Source organism: Watersipora subatra, chromosome 3 (genome assembly GCF_963576615.1).
Source record: "Watersipora subatra chromosome 3, tzWatSuba1.1, whole genome shotgun sequence".
Lineage (NCBI taxonomy): Eukaryota > Metazoa > Bryozoa > Gymnolaemata > Cheilostomatida > Watersiporidae > Watersipora > Watersipora subatra.
Window position 1 is genome coordinate 23800647 of NC_088710.1, and position 18541 is coordinate 23819187.

General features: G+C 36.0%; 1 long non-coding RNA gene across 1 annotated transcript; it reads right to left on the reverse strand.

Annotated features, from left to right (window-relative positions):
• Nucleotides 1-300: 300 nt before the first annotated feature.
• On the reverse strand, nucleotides 301-3693 carry LOC137391751 (uncharacterized). The gene is made up of 4 exons (XR_010978163.1): nucleotides 3649-3693; nucleotides 2650-2738; nucleotides 518-566; nucleotides 301-422 (listed from the first exon to the last, which is right to left on the reverse strand). It is a non-coding gene; the product is annotated as an uncharacterized lncRNA (long non-coding RNA).
• Nucleotides 3694-18541: the final 14848 nt, after the last annotated feature.

Here is an 18541-nt window from a genome sequence, read left to right on the forward strand (position 1 = left end):
GTATTTAAAGGGAAGGAAGGGTATCTAAAGGGAAGGGAGGGTATTTAAAGGAAAGGGAGGGTATTTAAAGAGAAAGAAGGGTATTTAAAGGGAAGGGAGGGTATTTAAAGGGAAGGGAGGGAACTTAAAGGGAAGGGAGGATATTCAAAGAGAAGGGAGGGTATTTAAAGAGAAGGGAGGGTATTTGAAGAGAAGGGAGGGTATTTAAAGGGAAGGGAGGGTATTTAAAGGGAAGGGAGGGTATTTAAAGGGAAATATGGTCAACAAAAGTAAAACATAAGTTAGAGGTAAATAAAGGATATGGTAATGAGACCATCTTTATCAATGCTGATCAGTTTGGTGCACTGCCCAGGGAAATGAATAGATTTTAATAAACTTATAGAACCTTGATGGTTGTAGAGGATGGCTAACTCCCTTCCAGCCTACAATGTTCACATATGATATCTTTAAATTACCCATAACTAAAGCTTTCTTAACTGTAAACATACAAGATGTCAGCCTTAATGCAATTACATACCAGAATATCCCAAACAACCACTTTCCCAGATACAAGTCCTGCAGCAAGCCTACAATTAAAAAAAAGTCGACCGATGGTAAACCGTTTATGAAAATACTACACAGTAAAGCCATGCATTATTAGTAGCAACCTTTGAAAATATTGATATAATAAATGGTGTTTAGTACCTTGAGAGATTCAATAATTAAATTTGTATGAATATTCAATTTCCCTTTCATCACATAGTAGTCACACAAATAATCAGTCAAGCATTTTGAACAACTGATAGAGATTCATCAGAATAACTTATCTAACTGACTCCTAGCGTGATCCTCTAACCACTAGTAGGGATCATGCTACATGAGCAGTGATAACTATGATGATGTTTAACCATTGTTTACACAATCTTTACTATAATATTATCTGTTTATCCGACACCACACTAAGAAAATTATGAAAAAAGATCGCCTCACACAAAAATCAAACCCAAGGCATATGATTAAAAAGCAAGCATGCTACCACTACCCCACTCAGTTGCCTTACCACTTCATGGGATAATTACGCACATATTGATTACTCATGACAATCTCTCACAGCGCATGAGACAGGCTAGTATACTAATTATTTTAATATAAACACCATGTAGCAATTTACATGTATATCAATGATCAAGAAGGCTTGCCTTGGCATCATAGTAAGTGGCAAAAGGATGCATATGCAAACTTTCTGATATTGATAATACAAGATCGACTACAAACACTGGCAGGAAGTTTTGAACAGAATACCAACCTCTTGCCCCTCAGATATGGAACAAAATTTATACACTGAAGACAGTAGACAATAAGGAATGATGAACAATAAAAATAAGCCCTAAAGAATGTTCTAGAAAACCAATCCCAAAGTACATTCCAGAGTTTTCATAGTAATAATCAAACAAGTGCAAAAAGAAGCATTGCTTTGTTTAAACCTAACAGATTCTAGAAACAAGATTTTGTGTATTAAGTACATTAATGAGGAACATCACCGCATACAGCCTATAATACTTTTTACTATAGATATAGTAAACAATAAACCATAGATATAGTAAACCATAAACCATAGATATAGTAAACCATAAACCATAGATATAGTAATCCATAAACCATAGATATAGTAAACCATAAACCATAGATATAGTAAACCATCGACCATAGATATAGTAAACAATAAACCATAGATATAGTAAACCATCGACCATAGATATAGTAAACCATAAACCATAGATATAGTAAACCATCGACCATAGATATAGTAAACCATAAACCATAGATACAGTAAACCATCGACCATAGATATAGTAAACCATAAACCATAGATATAGTAAACCATAAACCATAGATATAGTAAACCATAAACCATAGATACAGTAAACCATCGACCATAGATATAGTAAACCATAAACCATAGATACAGTAAACCATCGACCATAGATATAGTAAACCATAAACCATAGATACAGTAAACCATCGACCATAGATATAGTAAACCATAAACCATAGATATAGTAAACCATAAACCATAGATATAGTAAACAATAAACCATAGATATAGTAAACCATAAACCATAGATACAGTAAACCATAAACCGTAAATATAGTAAACCATAAACCATAGATATAGTAAACCATAAACCATAGATATAGTAAACCATAAACCATAGATATAGTAAACCATAAACCATAAATATAGTAGGGGTTTACTATATTTATGCTTTTTACAGAGCACAGAAAACAAAACAAACAAAGAGAAAAGTGCCCACACAGCAGCTGAACTAGAGACCCTCACATAAGAAGGTTCTGTTGAGTGAAGGAGTCCAAGTAACCGTAAGGTGAAAACACAACATTTTATTGATTTTTGAAGCGATTGCAATATTCAAATATTGCAATCACTTCAAATCAGGTATCAAGCAACACATCCTTGATTCACTCGAATAGTGATTGTGTACTTTTTTTACCATCTACATAAAGCAACTAACTACTAACCAGGGTCCAGCGCTATGACTATCCAGGGTCCAGCTATTCTAATGAGCATGTGGGTCCTCATCGCACAATTTTTTTCTGTTTCTCTCTGCCATGTAATTATTTTTAATGAAATAAAACAAACAACATATTTACCTGCGATTGTCTATCACCAAGACACACTCAACACTCTCTTGTGCATCAACTATTTTGATATCGCTATAGTATGGATTTGGCCTCCTAATCTGCAAATGGTATGTGCTAAATGTAGAGTGTACCATTAACAGCACAAAGTAGTGACATGACACCTGACTACTTTGCATCATGTCACTGCGTATATACTTTTCAATAGTGAGCTCTAGTGAAGGCATACGACAGTGTTGAATCACTAGAAATTGTCACCAATTTTGATTTTTTTTCAAAAGGCCATCAATTTGCTTCTACAATTATAGTCATGATACAATATATATTATTTAATACTAATCATATAAAATATATATAATATATACTATATCTACTATTATAGGTAATTATGTAGTACTTCCAACTCACATACAACTGTTTAGTATGGAGTGCAGGTTCAAGGATCTTAGATTCTGATATCATAAGTATAACAGATATAAGTTTATAACAATATAAGTTCTCATGTAGTGGATTTGTCTACATAAACAACTGCATAAACTAGATGCTCTTTTTGACCCTCTGTTTAATTGTTAACATTAGAAACACTTTATTGTAGTCTGTGTACTCGATTTAGTGTATTGTAGGAGTTGTCCTATCATGTGTTGTTGGTGAAGATAACTCCATCTACTACTACTCGGACATTAACAAAATCTTTTCACAAAAACATACAACTTACATTATGTATTTGCCTACAATGGTGAACCTTTAGTTTAAATACAAGAACCAGCCAATTGCATACTTTCACGAACAAATGACAAGATTAGGATTCACCTGTTTAAAATCTAAGCTAATGTAACTCCATACATAAACTATGTTTGTAGTTTTTGAAATAGTCAGGCATTATAAATCACTAGAAATAATTATATACCGAATTATTCATATACCACACTTACTAGTGATACTTCTCATTTTGTGTAATATTAAATATATATCAAAATGAATGGCAAGTATTAAAACTACTTAATATGATACCTGTTCCAGCAAACGCCCTCTCTGATTGGCTGATTTGGATTTGTTTGCGTCTTCCTGCGACTGAAAAAGGAGAATAAATTATGACACAAAGTCCGTGTAAACAAAATCATTCCAAGCTTTTCAGCATAAAATACAGGTAGTTGCCTCCTCGTGTCAAGCACTATAAGTGTTGCTTACTATAAATTAACAAGCAATGACCTAATACCCATGATATAAGTTCAACAGGCTGAACTTATATCATGGCCAACAAAGTTTATGTGTATGAATAAGACAAACGCTATATTAACCTATAGATTTGTAAAGATTTCCACATGAAACTACAGGAATTTAGAGAAAAAGTTAGTTTAGTACGCTGTTATGCACTTGTTAGTCATAATACATTGTATTGCCCACAGATGACAGGATTGTCATGCCTAAATTTTTCAGATCCATCAAATTTAAGCTGCAAGGTTGAAGATTAGCAAAGTCTATTCATCCCATTAAAATCTTATCAAAAATTATAATTGATACAATAATAATAATAATATAAACAGCCATTTCAACTAATTAGAAATGATATAAGAAATGGAAACCTTTAAATACACCACAAAGTTATATATTACGTCAGGTTTCAATTTGACACTATTGCAAAACCTCGTAAGTTTAAAGGCAAGTTTTATCTCCTAAAGTTTATAACTGTAAGAGATAAAACTTGCATTATGCTGATCACTGTAGTGATGATCAGACTGTAGTGATGATCAGACTGTAGTGATGATCAGACTGTAGCGTGAGCATTTCTTTAATAACAACATTCTAGTGATTAAAATTATGGATATCTCAGAAATAATGATTGGCTTAAAGAAACATTATTAAGGTGTCAATATATCCTCAATTTAAATAATATATACGTCGACGTTCAAACCAAGCTTCATGTGAATAGCACATGCAACACATAAAATACTAATATACAGTAATAAGTGAGTATCAATTACCAATATGGGCTTTTGTATCTTTTTATCCGCATGCTAAACAAAATAGCGTAATGGCGTTATTAAAAAACTATTATATTATGGTCTACGGATGTAGTTTTACAAGTGGCAGGAGAGATACAATAAAACTTCAGATTTTTACTGTAATCCTTTCCAAAAGGCTGTTTAAAAAGTTATTTGTTCAAAATCCAGTTATTTAAATTGAAAACTACATTCCCAATATAATCAATGTAAAATAATTTTAAACCATTCTAAATCTAGAAAATAGCTTTTTCAAACAATTTTTATGATTTAAACTATAAACTGTACGCATGTGATAAGAAAGCTGGTCATATGTGAAATACAATGATCATCTCATAAAAATCTATTAATAGACTAGAACAGATTGTGGAATGTACCATATACTGCTGTATCTGTAGCTGGTCATACCTCACCCTCGTTTACTCAAAGTCTTGTCAACTGTTTACCATAAATAAAAAATATAGAAATAGACTGCGATTTATTTTAAGAAAAAATTTCCTATATTAGATCATAAACAATACATCAACATTCCCTTCATTTCGTTTTTAGCAATTTTTATATAAACTTTAAAGTAGCGAAAGCTCGCCTATGCTCAGGTTGCAGGTATAAAACATTCTATGAAGGAATGTGTGACATAAAACAGCGCAACAGAAACATTCCATTTTTGGCAATCGTAACATCAAAACAATTAAGGTAGAGACATAATCCATGCTATGGTAGGAGGTAACAAAATAATCAGAAAAATCGTAGGAACGTTAATAAAGGATATAGTTAAGCATTGTATCAAATATTGTGCGTCTAAAATGGCCCACCTACAAAAATTTATTTTTGACACGAATCACAATTACAACTGCTCACAATAGAGGTTGAATACTAAATGTATTCAGGTTCACTCAGCTTTTGGTTCGCTCCAGAGGTGACATTTTTGTCAAAGTTCAAGGTGTAAAGGATCTCGAATTTTCTAGAGGAAATCCGCTTTAGACGATATCAGAAACGTTTGTAAGTCAAGGTATAAATGTACTTTACTAATATCTCATTAGCTGCGCTGTGTGCTCAAATGCATACTAGACAACTTATGTTTTACAGAATATATAAGCAATTTTGGTTCCAGATTATATGTTGCAGTCCACTTCCAAGACGTGTAAAAGGTTTACCTTATTCTAGTTCTGAACTCAACTGGAAAATTTGTTAGCTAATGCATTTAAACTATGAAATTTTGACAGTGATGCATGTTGAATGCCTTACACCATTTAATATCAAGAGAAGATAATTGCTTTCTAGATTAAACTTTTTATCAGATACTCACCAGAGAACTAGAATCCGAGACATTTTCAAAAAGTTTTGACAAGGCTCTTTTTAACTTCTGCATCTGTTATCTTTAGAGAGCTTACATCAAGTATATGTAGCATTAGTAGCTCTTTGAAGATGAAATTTTTAGTCTAAAAAAGTCATAAGTTACCAAACCTACGATAGCAATCTGACACATCTTATGATAGAGGTGGAACGAGACAGGTTTTTTAAGCTCGAGACGAGACTCGAGACACTGTCTTGTAAAAATTCGAGACTCGAGACACGAGACAGTAAAATAATGAGCATTTGGTGATGATTTCACTACACAAGTAATAGCTACTTGGTATATATAAAATTAATAAAACCATTTTTAAAATGAATTTTCACCTGGTGTAAACGATTTAAATGCAACATTTTAATAGTGATATGCATGTAGTTTTTGTAAACAAAAGTGACACAAACAGCTCTAAAATACCGAAGTTAAATATTCTAAGAATTTTGAGCTTGATTGATCACAATTATTATAAACATATTGCGTTGTACATGTATATTTTTACCATCTCTTGAATAGTTCTTACTTTTTAATGTAATGAATCTGATAGCCGTCGCTCTACAAAGAAATACCGCAACTAAAAGAACACACGATAACACTTTCATTCTTATCGTTTCATTAAAGATGTAGTTGCGTCAAAATTTAAGTTGATCTTAAAAGAAAGCATTTTTTTTCTCTATCAGTTGATATGTTGTTTGTTGTGTTACGCGATCGCATTGCCAAGATATTTGAAGATTAAAACCGAAAAAATCTGATCACCGTAAAAACGCTCAGGCCACAAAAACGTGCCCAGCCTCGCCAAAAATGATGTCACGCGTTTGGCAACCTCTCTCTATCTCTCGTATTCACATCGGCTATTTGCGATAAAAGTCTAGTCTTACGCGGCTCTATTGGCATATATCTTATTTTGTATTTGCTCGTGTTGGCTAGAATAAAATTTTAAATCCTGTTACAGATGCATTATTATGAATGTTTCAAAGGCCTCAAATAACGAAAATTGAAATTTTGTTCTACTCACTTTCTCCAAATGTTGTGTAAACATTTGGGTACCGACTACCAATTCTACCGGTCTACGGTAATTCTGTCTAGTCACTTTATGTAGAACGCGGTCTTTGTATCAGCACAGTTCTGCAGCTACCCATATAAACGATATACAGCCTCCCATAAGCCCCGCCCACATTATGTCGCCTATTACCGATTGCCTACGTACTAGTTTCTTACTACTAGCAAGCCACCTCTTTGAAAAGATTATAGACAGGGATAGAGTTTTAAGGATGAGAAGTCTGCTGCAAACTGGATTTGAACTCACATTCTCCAGTTCTGCGGACACCCATATACCATATCCGATTCACTACAATATTCTGCAAATCATGTTTTGCATTATCTTCAACAATATTATTTTATTATATAATTTTTACAAGCAAAAATATTTTCATCTCGGCATAAAGCTTTTATTAAAAATATTCATCAAGTCGTGGCCACTCACATAGTATTAGCTGATACAATAAGACAAATTCATCTACTGCAACAAACTCAAACAAAACATCATCCAGCACGCATTCAAGTCTTGCTTTCTCCTTTATAGCAGTTTCCACACTGACAAAGCTTCTTCGGCTGGTGGGACGACATAAACATTCTGTAATCAGTAAAACAAGTAAATGTAAACAAAGTAGATGCAATAAATATGTCATTCATAGATATGTCATTCTAAAGCGTATCTATTGACAGCTTCCAAATTGGGAGTTAAATAGATTGCGAGTGTAATTTTAAAAACGAATAAACATTTAATAAAGGCACAAGTACGCCAAGCCAACGATTCGAAGCTTTGGTTCTGGAAATTAAAGATTTGCAATGATCAATCGATTTTACCCACTTCCTACGAGTGAAAATAATTTGTAATTATGACTCTAATTTACCAAAGAAAATTCGAAAAAAATATTATAGCTAGGTAAAACGGCAGATAAGCTATGAAACGATGATTGGAGATAGCAAAGAATTATCATTTTATTAATTAGTATATGTATTTATGACTATAAAAAATATTACATTTACTAAAGTATAGAAGACTCTAAGTTAATTTACCTCCATTCTGTCTTCTTCTGCAGCAAAACGCTGCTGATGCCTGTCAGCTTTGGCCATAGGCTGTCTACTCTAATCTTTTACTAAAAGTTGCTCAGATAACTCTGAGTAGCGGTCGCTCGAACTTGAAGCCGTTTTAAAACTATGTATAACTTAGTAATTGTTGAAACGCGTTGAATCAGTAACGATGATAATGAATTCTCTAGCGATGAGAATCTTCGAGATCACAGACAACGCGTTTTACGAGTGATAACATTTATTACGGCCTATATAAAAATTTCGCGCTCGTGATTGGCTAACGAAGCGACCTCATATTTATCGCTTGTGGTTTTGTTTCAGATAACAAGCTTGTGACGTCACGAAATAGCCACCCGCTGGAACGTGAGCTTTTTAAAAGAGGGCCTCATTCAAACGTATATATCTCTGGACAGGGTTGGTCTACAAAGACAAAAATGGCATCAAATTGTAGCTGATGTTTTAGCCTTTTATGGGTCCTAATTTTATTTTTGACGCAACTACATCTTTAATGTTAAGTATTGTTTGTGTATTAACTGTAGTATGTGAATTATATTTAAACTGTACTCATGAAATTATATTAATTACTGTATACATGCACATGTATATTATTATATTGAGCTAACAAAACGTCATTGTTAACCGAACACGGACTATGGTCGACACGGCCTTTCGTTCGTTTCTCCGTGTCCGGGCAAGTTTTACCCGCGATTGGTAGTATATACGTAGACGAGGCCCGAATTTTATGAAGGACAGTTGATGTTCAGACACGATACGATAAAATATAGACATTTTACCCGCAAGTCTTATTTATTAAATTGGATTATCCGAAGAGTAATTAGATACGACCCGGTATCTGTTTTAAGGACACAGAACCGAACTAAAATATAACAGGGCCGTTGTCCGGACTACATAATTAAACTCAGTGGCCAACATAATCAATAGCAACAGGTAGTAACGGACCGGGTATAACTTTAAAGGCAGTTGCCCGCAATCCATTACAATATATGGGGTTGTTGCTACCGCAAGAAGCCATGTTTTAACAACCGTGCGCAGGCGCTTTAGTTCTATTTCCTGTCTCGAGTTTGGCAATAGTTAAGTCGAGACGAGACCGATACGAGACAGGTCGATACTCGAGACGTCTCGTGTCTCGTTCCACCTCTATCTTATGACAACAAAAATTATCATAACTTGTAAAGAAGCCATGTACAATCATTCTTGTCATACCTAGATGGCTCTGAAAAGTCTATTAAAGAATTATGGCATTGACAAGAATAGGCAGTCAGTAAGCAAAAGAATGTTAGCTATTTGGCAGGGTTGACTCGCCAAAAACCAAGCGGTTTAAACCAGCCAAAAAAACCTGTTTGCAAACTAATATTTCATTTAGTAAGTTGAAGCCAAAGTATTTGGATTGTCAGAATTCAGTTCATCAAGTTTCTGTTTTGAAAAGTTAAAGCAGTGCCTAGAATTTGCAATATGTCTCACAGAAAAAGAATCCCGTTTGGCAGTTTTTCACTCGAACTGCAGAAGGCAAAGGTTTTAAGGCAAAATGTAATAAGTACGTTGTTGAAATGCAAGGTCACGCAGATAAGCTTAAAACACACGTAGCAAATGTCAAGCTGCTCTTCACTACCACACAACTAATCTCTGGGAATCAGCATGATTAAGCATATTTGTGTGCTTTACCCTGGGTGAATCACAAGTTCCCATTGCATATTCTAGCAACAGTCTACACGAGAAGAGGTATGCTACATACTTTACTTTGGGGGTGCTTGAAACAGTACAAGTTCTATCAATCCAAGCATCCTAGTTGCTTTTTGACAAACTGTTTCAATATGCATATCCCATTTAATATCTCAACCGATATTCACACCTCAATATTTTATTGCTTCCCTGTTTATTGTTTTTGTTATTGCAAGCATATTTTGTCCAAACGCTGAAACATGTAATTTTACAGGATTTAACTGCATCTCATATTTATCTGTCCTGTATTAAGGTCATTCTGAAATTTATGCAGTCCTGGTTTGACTTAACATCACATTAAAGAAAGACGACATCGGCATAAAGCCTGATTTTTTAATGTTTAATCATATTAACTATGTGATTTATGTATAGGATAAACAACGCTGCACCTAGAACAGAAGCTTGAGGAACTCCAAATGTAACTAGCAACATTTCTGAAAGTCTACCATTCACCACAACCTTTTGGACAAAAAATATTGTACCCACAACTAGAGGTGGAACGAGACACGAGACGTCTCGAGTATCGACCTGTCTCGTATCGGTCTCGTCTCGACTTAACTATTGCCAAACTCGAGACAGGAAATAGAACTAAAGCGCCTGCGCACGGTTGTTAAAACATGGCTTCTTGCGGTAGCAACAACTCCATATATTGTAATGGATTGTGGGCAACTGCCTTTAAAGTTATACCCGGTCCGTTACTACCTGTTGCTATTGATTATGTTGGCCACTGAGTCTAATCATGTAGTCCAGACAACGGCCCTGTTATATTTTAGTTCTGTGTCCTTAAAACAGATATCGGGTCGTATCTAATTACTCTTCGGATAATCCAATTTAATAAATAACACTTTTGCGGGAAAAATTTCTGTATTTTATTGTATTGTGTCTAAACACCAACTGCCCTTCATGAAATTCGGGCCTCTTTTACGTATATACTACCAATCGCGGGTAAAACTTGTCCGGACACGGAGAAACGAATGAAAGGCTGTGTCGACCATAGTCCGTGTTCGGTTAACAATGACGTTTTTTTAGCTCAATATAAGAATATACATGTGCATGTATACAGTAATTAATATAATTTCATGAGTACAATTTAAATATAATTCACATACTACAGTTAATACACAAACAAAACTTAACACTAATGAAACGATAAGAATGAAAGTGTTATCGTGTGTTCTTTTAGTTGCGGTATTTCTTTGTAGAGCGACGGCTATCGGTTTCATTACACATTACGGTACATTAAAAATTAAGAACTATTCAATAGATGGTAAAAATATACATGTACAAAGCAATATGTTTATAATAATTATGATCAATCAAGCTCAAAATTCTTAGAATATATAACTTCGGTATTTTAGAGCTGTTTGTGTCACTTTTGTTTACAAAAACTACATGCATATCACTATTAAAATGTTGTATTTAAATCGTTTACACCAGGTGAAAATTCAATTTAAAAATAGTTTTATTAATTTTATATATACCAAGTAGCTAGTACTTCTGTGGTGAAATCATCACCAAATGCTCATTATTTTACAGTCTCGTGTATCGAATTTTTACAAGACAGTGTCTCGAGTCTCGTCTCGAACTTAAAAAACCTGTCTCGTTCCACCTCTACCCACAACTAAAGCTTAGGATTTACGTTGTATTGAGATTGTCGCTTAAATATTAATTTGTTATGATCTATTTTATGAAACGATTTGAGAATTTTAAGAAAGCGGTATGTAAAGTTGTTTTGTTTTCTCGAGACTGCTGCAGGCCATTTAGAAAAGTCACAATTTGAGTGTGCAAAAAACCTTTTCTAAAATCGTGTTGGTTGACATTTTGTTAATAATATATATTAACAATAAGCAATTGCGCAAATTTGTCGCCAGACTATTCTCCTTTTGTTCAAATAAAATACAGGATCATACTACTTTAAATTTTTTCAACTACCAGTTTTATTAAATAGGATGTAGAGCAGCCCAGTTCAAGATATTCCTCCGATATTCCCCTTTGCGTAATACTCGACTTCATTTACTTACACAAATTGCCCCTTTTTGTTTAATGAGGTTTGCAACAAAGCTAATTTCATGGTCAGTTCCCAAATAAATACTATTAAATTTTCAATCACAGAAGGTTAGTAAAAGTATGAGGTTTGCGAAGAACTAAATAAAAAGGCAGTCAAAGCGAACAATTTAAACGAAAGGTTGAAGGCGTGTTGACCGTGACCTTGGTTGAGAACAGCAGCCCATGCTTTTTGAGAATCGTTGAAAAGCACGGGCAATAAGTGCTTAGGGGTGTCGCGAAAAACTGATAGCGATTTGCAGTTTGAACTGTTCGCTAAAATAGACTTAAAACGAAATCTAGAGTAGTACGTACCATTGAACTTAAAACCCTTTCCAGGGGTTTTTAGTTCAATAGTACGTACTTACTTTAATAAAATATGTACGCGCTACTCTAGATTTGGTTTCAAGTCTATTTTATTGGACAGTTTTAGTCCACTTAATCCGTAAATATTATGGATTACTGATCGAATGTCTTTTACGTTAGACACTTTATCTAAATTATTCCATCTCATTTAGCTAATGAGGTGCATGAATTTTAAACAGTTCTGATATACGAACTTGCTGGTGTGTAGTTGTTACTAGTCATATGGTAGGAGATTATTTATTCTGCACGTGAACACTGATAATAAAGAAGTAGCCATTACCGTTGTAACGAGCGCAACTGTCTATATTTATTTGACGTCCTTTAACACAAAACCCGGAGGTACACAACTCCTAGTATTATACAATGCAGTGTAACATAACACGAATATAGCACATCTCCTTTCCTAAGTATGTTTGAAGCAATGAGTAAAACAGAAAATGCTTTTGAAATGAGTAAAACCAAACATGAGTAACAAAGTGATATGACTAACATGACTAGCAAGGGAAATGCACTGAGTACTGGAAGCAACTAGCTACAAAATGAATAACATATAAAAGCTATAATCTGACTGACTGGCGATGCCTAGCATTCTTCAATCAGTCGACATGGCGGTCTGATTGTACGACGAGGTCTCGAAGTCGTAGGCGTGCTACCCATACTTTGGGCACAACTTGACAGAGAACTGTGTGAATCCGGATTGTCAGGTATTGAATTGTCAGTATCGGGCGGAGAGTCAATAAGGGCTGTTCGGTTTCGGCGAATCTCGCTACCTGCAGATACTATATACGTGCGATTAGGTAACACCTCTTTCACTTGTCCATATCGTTGTAAATCACGTACAAATACGAGGCAACCTTTTCGTAGGGTAGGCAACTCTTTAACCTGTTGTGATCGGTCATGTCGCTCTTTCATTTTCACTTTGTATTCCTCATTGACAGACTGGAACGCTTTGTGATCTACCTGGCTGGTTGTGTGATAATGAATTTGAGCAACCTGCGTACGAAGACTGCGGTTCATTAGCAACTCAGCGGTCGATCTTCTTCCATGTATCGGCGATGTACGATAAGCTAGAAGTCTTAGGTACAAATCTCCAGATTTCTGAAGTATGGACTTTATAGTCTTAACCATTCGTTCTGCAGCACCGTTGGCTCTGGGATACATAGGCAATGAAGTCACACTTTGAAACTTGTAGGTTTTTGCAAAGTCTCTAAAATCTTGTGAAGAATATTGTGGTCCATTATCAGACAGAACCATTTCGGGTACTCCGTGCCTGGCAAAAATGCTTTTTATCTGGTTGATTACACTTTTGCTGCTTTCATTGGGTAGTAGGACTACCTCTGGGTATCGAGAGTAGTAGTCAGTCACGAGTAGAAAAGACTTTTTATTGTGATAAAATAAGTTGGTGCCTACTATCTGCCATGGTCGGCTAGGAGTGGCTGTAGGTAGTAAAGGTTCTTTAGTGACAGGAGCGGTCTCTTTACATACCCTGCAGTTTTTAATCATTTCCTCGATCTCTCGTGCCATGTTTGGCCACCAAACGCATTGATGTGCTCTCTCGGTACATTTATTTAATCCTAAATGCCCTTCATGCAGGTTGGCTAAAATTTCCAGACGTTCTGTTTGTGGAATAATTATGCGGTTTTGATAAGTCAACAAATCATTGCACAGCGTAATATACCCTCTGCTTTCAAAGTATGGTTTGATTATGGAATCGATACTGGACAAATAGTGTGTCCACCCAGAGTTTACATACTTCTTGACCTGGCACATCACTTCGTCCGCTTCTTGAGACAGCCTAAGCTTTTCGACATGCATATCTGTGCTTGGCATGAGCATAGCTTGACGAGAATACGTGTCTACTTCTTCTACAAATAGAGTATCATTCTCTGTGGGAATGGCACACGGGTATCTCGACACTGCATCATCAGAAACATTATCCTTACAGGGAATATGTTTTATCTGGTATTTAAAACGTATTAGTCTTAGCCTGAATAGTTGTATTTGAACTGGCAGTTTACTGATTTCCTGATCTCCAAGCAGTGACACTAAAGGTTTGTGGTCGTTCTCTATAGTAAGGTCAAGTATACCAATGATATATCGAGCAAACCTTTCTGCGGCCCAAGTAACTCCCAATGCCTCCTTCTCTATTACGGCATATTTACGTTCAGTTTCGGACAGAGATCGGCTTGCGGCAGCTACTAGTCGACGGGTGCCATCTGACTGTTTCTGACTCAAGACAGCTCCTAACCCATAGTCGGACGCATCCGTTGACAAATATGTCTCTTTATTTGGGTCATACGGGGCAAGAATCGGTGTAGATTTAAACTCCTCTTTGAGACGATCAAACGCTTTTTGCTGGGAATCATTCCATATCCAGCAACTCTTTTTGCACAAGAGCTCTTGGAGCGGTTGGCTGATATGCGCTACAGCAGAACTAAACTTGCCATATTGGTTGACTATGCCTAGGAAGCTCCTAACATCACGTACACACGTTGGTGTCGGAAAGTCAAGCAATGCAGATATTCTTTCACCTGCGTGAATACCACTAGCGTCAATGCGATACCCTAAATACTCTACTGACGTTTTCTTTAGGGCACACTTGGCATGATTTAACGTCAGACCAGCGTCGTGCATGCGACGTAGCACTTGCGATAAACGGGAGTTATGCTCTCTCTCGTCATTACCCATCACTAATACATCATCCACATGTACTACGACACCTGCGATACCTTCTAATATTTTTGCCAGTTCTCTGCAGAATATCTCTGGAGCTGATTTTAGTCCAAATGGCAATTTACGGTAGTAGAAACGTCCAAATGGTGTCAAAAAAGTGGTGAGATGTTGGGATTTGGCAGACAATGGTATTTGCCAAAATCCGCAGTTGGCATCTAGTTTTGAAAATATGTGACCACCATTAAGTTTTGACAGACTGTCCTCAACGGTTGCCATGGGAAAAACTTCACGTCGTACGTACTTATTTAGCTGTGTAAAGTCTGTACAGATACGAGCACTGTCCCGTTTAGGTACAACGACCATCGGTGCACACCATTCCGTAGGCTGTTTCGCTTCTACAATAACGCCTAAAGATTTCATACGCTCTAACTCTAACTTAGTTTTGTCAAGTAATGGAAAGGGTACGGCTCGTGGCACGAATATACTGTACGGCTTGGCATCGTCAGTCAGTCTGATCTCACATTCAGTCTTTACAGCTCCTAGACCCTGAAAAAGTCTTTTATCAACAAAATTATCAACACCATTCGATAAATCATCAACATTATCAACATTACAACCAAGCAAACTAAGACTTTGACATGCAAACTTGCTCAATAGGTTCACATCTTGATTACGCACAACGTAAATTGTTTCTGATATAGATTTGTTACCATGTGTAAGAATTGCATCAGTTTGACCAATAAAAGGTATTTCTAAGTTACCAGGACCTCTTAGTCTCTTAGTATTCGGCTGCAATGGTGCGGATATAACATTTGGTCCACACACAGTTGCTGAAGCACCCGAATCTAGTTTAAATGTTGCCGTATTGGTATGTCCCTGTATGTCAATGGCTAGTTTGGCCATCCATGGTTTACTACCATTTTTATAGCTGTTCTTGATTTCTCCAGTAAACAGCTCGACTTTAGTCACAGATTTTCCAGAGAAGCACATTTGCTTCCAATGGCCTCTCTTGCCACATGCAGTACAAGTAGATCTCAATGCTGGACAGGAGTCTCTGGAATGTGGGGCTTTTCCACAGCGTTTACATCGCTCTTTAGGGATAGATGAGGCAACCCTATTATTTGCAGAAGTGTTGTCAAAGCTATTGGCGTGTCCTTGGGTTGTCAGCCTGTGTCTAATATTACCAGTATTCGATGATTTGTGTCTTTTTAACCTTTTGAATACCGTTCCCGTAATCTGACGAGCTGAGAGCGCAGTCTCAGCGTACCAAACCCGTAATTGCCCGTCAGATCTGAGTCTTCGATACGTATTTTTTAAATTCATTTATTTATTTTAAAAACGGCACTAAAATTTTTAATTAATATTTTTAGGAGTTTTAAAAGATATCACACTACTATTTTGAGGAAATATTTAGTCCCTTCTACGCATGTGCAAAAAAAACACGTTTTTAGAAGTTGAACGTTCTTAATGGAAAGCTGATCATCATGAACGGACGCGATATTTGAGGCGCTGCTAAAAAGATTCGTTTACAGGAAGATACCGACTGGTTTGAAAGTGAAGAAGAGAATTTTAGACCAGAAAAATGTGAGGAAGACGATGAAAGTAAAAAAGAAAATCAACAGAATGAATTGGATTGCGAAAGTGAGACTGAAACGGCCGGCATTGAAACGGCGAATAATGGCGGATATCAAAGAGGAGCTGATTTAAAACCAAAAGAATTACATTTTGCTGACAGCCTGGCAGGAGTATAAGTTTGAATTCTTAAACAGGTAAGTGTTTTTTTATTCAAAGCTTTTTAAACATCGGCCATGATAAATGTTTTATTTAACGAAACGAATAAATATGGCCTTCAAAAACATTGCGATGCTTCGGAGCCTGTTGATGATAAATATTTGGCGAGTTGCTTGTTTAGTTTTGCATATAGGTATTTCCAAAAAGCCTACTCTATTGCCTTACTGGTCCACATTCCTTTATTATCTACGCTGATTTTTAATCAGTTTATAAATTGAAAGAAAATTAGGAGCAAGTTTACACTTTATTGACAATTTTGAAGACCCTGCTGGCAATAAATTGTTCAAATTAAAAATGTTTTTGCCATGACATGCGACTGGTTCTATCCTGTTTTTCTATCTGATAAATTTATATTTGTAGATGAAAGCTTGCTGGCATGGAAAGGCTGGCTCAACTTCAGACAGCATATTCCATCTAAAAGATCTAAATTTGGAATTATGTTATTTGCTTTCCGTTGCTGTCTCTGGCTATGTGCACCAATTGTCTGTATACATTGTCGATGAGCAAGCTGAATGCACTGGCAGCGGAGTCACTCTTGGAATATCTTTGTGCGAGTCATGTTTTGATCCTTACCATGCTAGCTAAATTTATTTACAAATGGTATCTTATTTAGTATCTGCAAATGCTTCACTGCTTTGTATTGCTAGCTTTTGTACATACATTTGCTAATCTATTGTATTAGTTGTGCATTGATGTGCTGTATTTGTTGCACACTGCCATCTTCAGAGCAGCAGTCTAATCAAATAGTTCAGTTCTCATATTGTTCTGCAATCTCGCAGTCTATGATTTGCTGTTCCTGCTCATAAATGTTGCTTCCTGTCTTTTGCTGCTTCACCAAATGTGTGAATATAGGCTCACAACTCAATTCTTCTTGCACACATCCAGTTAATCTTTGCTGCAGCACACATGAATCTGTGCAATTACTTTATATGCAAATTTTTTACATAAATCTAGTTTCAAGAAATGCATAAAAATTCAGAGCAACAAATTGTAACTGCGCATATATAGATGTCTAGCTGCAAAGTTTTTGCAAGCTGTGTGGAGGAAAAAATCTCAGTCTGCAGGAAAATGTCTCAGCTTCCAGATGCATATTCATTTGCAGTTTTGTGCCAATTTGCACGAAAGTTGGAGCAACCTTGTCGGATGACTGTCTTGCGCTGCTTATGGACATGGCGTCTCGAGCTTTTCCAATGGCGCTCCCGCAATACATCGGAGCTCATAACTCCGCTTTCAATGCTCTTGGACGACTAAATTTTTTGCAAATTGTTGTGAACATATGAATCCATGCAAGAATTATTTATACAACATTGCCAATTGCTTTTAGTGAATATAAAATACAATTGAAAATGACGTACTAACATAAAAAACTCGTAGCTTCAACGAATTGCGAATCTTGCAGGTAAGCAAATGCAAGCTAACTACATTAAAAAAGTATCAGCTTGTAGAGAAATTTCTCAGAATTCCGATGCATGTTAATTTATGTAACTACCTCAATTTTGAAAAAAATTGATGCAGTTTTTACGCAGTGGTGTCGAAGGCTCAAATCGCCATAGTAAATGCACTGGTACGCTGTGGAACTTCCAGCCGTAAGCCCGCGGTCGCTAAAGGGTTAAGTAAGAGTTTCGGTTTGAGCTAGATGCGTCATTCTTTCGGCTAAGTTGTGGCTGTCGTGAACTGAATCTGTTGGCATGTACATCTACAGCTGATCCCCTGACTACTGACTGTGCTTGTTTAGCTGATTCAAAGCGTCTAGCTATCATCACTGTGTCATCTAGCGTCAGATCTGCATCGGCTTGTAGTTTTTCACTCAACTTGTCTTCAGTAATGCCCACTACTAATCAGTCACATATTA